Source organism: Symphalangus syndactylus, chromosome 8 (genome assembly GCF_028878055.3).
Source record: "Symphalangus syndactylus isolate Jambi chromosome 8, NHGRI_mSymSyn1-v2.1_pri, whole genome shotgun sequence".
Lineage (NCBI taxonomy): Eukaryota > Metazoa > Chordata > Mammalia > Primates > Hylobatidae > Symphalangus > Symphalangus syndactylus.
Window position 1 is genome coordinate 120406168 of NC_072430.2, and position 4288 is coordinate 120410455.

At 38.0% G+C, this 4288-nt stretch overlaps 1 pseudogene; it reads right to left on the minus strand.

Moving 5' to 3' along the window:
* Positions 1-356: 356 nt before the first annotated feature.
* LOC129488813 (cytochrome c oxidase subunit NDUFA4-like) lies at positions 357-690 on the minus strand (annotated as a pseudogene).
* Positions 691-4288: the final 3598 nt, after the last annotated feature.

The window sequence follows — 4288 nt, forward strand, 5'->3', positions numbered from 1 at the left end:
CTGGCTAACATGGTGAAACCCCGTCTGTACTAAAAATACAAAAAAATCAGCCAGGCATGGTGGCATGTCCTTGTAGTCCCAGCTAGTCATGAGGTTGAGGCAGGAGAATTGCTTGAACCCGGGAGGTGGAGGTTGCAGTGAGCCAAGATGGCACTACTGCACTCCAGCCTGGGCGACAGAGAGAGATTCTGTTTCAAAAAAAGAAAAGAAAAAAAAAGAACTGCTTTATTATTTTTTTCAAGTTTCAGTTATTTATTAATCAGCATAATCTACAGTAGATTACATCATTTCATGCATTTAGAGGAAAAATATATTAAGTGGAAAATTGTGCGGATGGCTGCTGGAAAACCTTCATTCTAAAGCAGCTTTATAGTGAAACATTTCATTTGGAAATCTGGACCTTCTTTCTTCAGTTCGCTCTAATCCATTCACTGAGAAGAACTTGTACTGATCATTGGGACCAGTTTGTTCCAGGGTTCTGGGTTATTCTTTCTGTTCCAATTAACATCTGGATTGATCAATGCCAGATGCAAAAGATACAGTGCCGCTCCAGTATCTCCAGTTCCAATAAATACAAAGAGGGGGATCAAGCTCGGATGCATAATGGCCTGACTGATGATCTGGCAGAGCATGCTTGTGGTAGAGGCCTCCAATTAGAAAGGAGAGAGCCAGACTGGCCACCAGGTCCTGGGCTAAATAGTATCTGCCAACTGCTTCATTACTAACCCATTCCCCTCCCTAACACTACCCTGAATTCACCTGTCATGAGGATAGGCCAGTCTTCATATTCCATTCCCCAGTCCACAGTGATTGGCTCAGAGATGGGCACATGAGTCCATCAGGCCAATGAGACTCAAATCTAAGACTCGGGTTGAGCTGTTGGGGTAGCAGACTCCTTTCTCCCACCTGGTCTTAAAAATATGAAGCATTTGGCTTCCAGAGGTACAGGCAGTCATTAGAGAGCCGCAGGAGAGAACCCACCTGAAGAGGCAGTCCCATGAGTAACAACATAATTTCCTCCTAAAAATCTTTCTCCCACCATCACCACATACAGACTGGATTAAGTGATCCTTATACACAGTCCTGTAACTATCTCTGGATCTCTTAACCCTAAGGTCAGAAACATCTCCTTTTGCCCAGGGTGATCTCGGTGCAAACCTCTTGGCCCAGCATAATTATTAAGAGTTCCCCTTTCATCTTCAGGTCCCAGTTTGAATGATAAACTATATAATTATCTATCACAAAATGTATGTACGCTTATGTTGTTATTTGTTTAATTATCTGACTTCCTTGTTAGATACTAAGCCTTGTAAAAGGCAGGAACTATAACTATATTGGCCATTGTTTTATTCCCAGTAGCTAATACAGTGTCTGGCATAGAACAGGTGTTGAATACTTGTCTGCATAATAAATGAATAAAAGAATTTTTAAAAATCATCACCCCACCTAGTCCTAGCCCCAGGGTTTTTCACTTTCAAAATCATCACCCCTTAAAACTGTCCCTAATATTTGTTTTCTAGGCTTATCTTTAAATGAATTAAAATATATCAGAAGGGGCCAGGCACGGTGGCTCACTAGATCAGGAGATCGAGACTATCCTGGCTAACACAGTGAAACCCCGTCTCTACTAAAAATTCAAAAAAGTAGCCGGGCGTGGTGGTGGGCGCCTGTAGTCCCAGCTACTTGGGAGGCTGAGGCGGGAGAATGGCATGAACCCGGGAGGCGGAGCTTGCAGTGAGCCGAGATCGTGCCACTGCACTCCAGTCTGGGCAACAGAGCGAGATTCCATCTCAAAAAAAAACAAAAAAACTATATCTATCTATATCTATATCTGTCTATCTCAGAAGGGGAAGCACATGGTGAGATGCTCCTGTAACACATACCCCTTCAAATAACAATGTTTCCTTTTCTGGGAGCTGGTAAATGAAAATATCCTATTCTCTTGGCCTCAAAAAGACACAACACCTGAGAAGTCCAGAGTACCAAGTTGAGTGAAGATTTTTTCCTAGTTGGGACCTGAAATTCATGGTAAAATTCCCAGATGCAGAAAAAGCTCCACCAGAGAACCTTCCCGCAATGGGGTCTTACAATGCTATTGTAGCAAATTTAAGTTGTACAAGAGTACCAAAAATATTTTCTATTTCCCTACCTGCTTTCTTGGCCTTCCCTTGGCCCCTCTGCCACGCATCTCAGCTGACATTCAGCACAAAACTTTACTGGGTCCATAAGCCATATAATTCCCTCATATTTTGCCATAAAATTTTTCATAGACAAGAGAAATTATTTGCAAAGATGTTAGAAGAAGTTTTTCATTTTCTGGGGTTGAGATTATAGTTCAAACTGCAGGAAGAACAAGGACAAATTTGAATGATGATACTCTACAAATTCACTTATCCATTTGACATAAGAGGATTAAAAGAATAGGAAAAAATGCTTTTCAGAATAACTTTGGCATACATTTAGTTACATTAACAGTGGCTGAGGCAAGTGTGACCAAATTTAAAAGGTTTACTGGTATGTTTTAGAATTAAACTTAATTCAGGTAACTTTCATGCCCCTAGGGTGGGCAGCCAATGTTGTGAAACTAAGGGCTAGTTCAAATTTAAAAAAAATAATAATAATAAAAAATAAAGAGATGGAAAATGTCCAATGGAGAGGTTAAGTATACTTAGGAAGGGTGGCAAAACCACATGAATATTAATTGGGCCAGTCCAAACCTTAGCCACTCAATAAAACAAAAATATTTTCAAGCTTTAAGAGAAAATAAAGTAGGCTGTGCTTCCCAAGCTATTTTTCATCTCACTGCTTTCTACATGTCTTACTGCTGGTTCTCAGAATCACAAGATTATAAAAAGAGAAGCTACACTTTCAATACGTCTTGATTATAACATCCTAGAGCAAGAAAACCCAGAGAACTACTGCAAAGCTAACAACATAGAAAGAGCCCTTCTATTCCCCAGGAGCTTAGTGAGGACTAGCTTTGTCATTTCTTCCACACACTCCAGCCATGGCTGGAAAGGGAATTTTAAGCCCTGAATCTTTCGCCAGATGGAGAAGTTCCTTTCTCAATCTTGTCAATTTTCCTTCTCACTTAATGTTTTTCCTTCCTTTCCCGCCTGTTCTTTAATTTCCCTGTGTACCTCCTAAAGTAATTTATTTACAGAACTATTTATTAACTTCTTTTGCAGTGCTGTATGTTGAACTACAAAAGAAAGGCGGAGATGTGTGAAGAGCTCTTCACACATAGTTATGTTGAATTATGTGTAAAATCCTTCAAAAGTCAGGATGACACCTTCAGAGTTCTGGCTGTTACTTCCAAGCTAGATGAGAAACACTAATTAGGTGTTTTGTCAAAGATTTCTGGACAATGGTGTCTATGAATTGTCTTCCCAGTGTAATGAAAACCTAGATTAATTATTTTTTATGTCATTACTTTCATTCTCAAAGGTGAAATAGTCACTGTTTTTGTTACACTCTGTTTTCAAAACACATCAATGTGCCTCACTATTAAAAAATCTTACACACAAAATTTGAACGAAGAAAACATCTCATTTAAATTACAATTATTCACAATTGAAAAAAAACGATTCTCTTTACTAAAGGATTCATCATTGGTTTATTTTCAATACAGTAGTAAGAATTTTCAATATAATGAAATTATCTGAGTATATTTTAAGCTTTACACACAAGTTCTCAGAGTTTCACATTTTAAAATATGCAACAAAGTTATTCTTTTTCTAAGCAGATAGATTATAAATACCATTATTTTCGCCCTGTTATACTGTCCACCACTGCATTGTCACTAATTGCTATTTCATAGAAACTTTGTCCTGTTCCAAATATATATCTCAAGTGTATTTCTTTGATCATTTACTAATTTACTTTTTTAATTGAGTCACTCATGTAACTATTCATTAAACATCCAAAATGTTTCACGTCTTTTATCTCGCAGAGACAATGGCTAATACCACTTTGTACCTCTTCTCCTGTGCTCTGGGCAACACAAGACCTGCTTATTCATTTAAATAGAATTCAAACTTTAGTCGTAACTCTTAGTGATACTTTCAGTAGAATAGAAAGCCCTGCAATGAATACAACTGCATATGAAAATTTAACATATAATAAAGTCAGCACCTCAAATTAGTGGGGAAAAGATGAACATTTAAGTGAGTAGTATTAGAACAACTATTAACAGATAGATAGCTATACTTTAAAAGGGGGAATGGATCAATTTCTCACACCATAAAACAAGATAAATTCCAAGTGTATCAGGAACATAATAAAATGA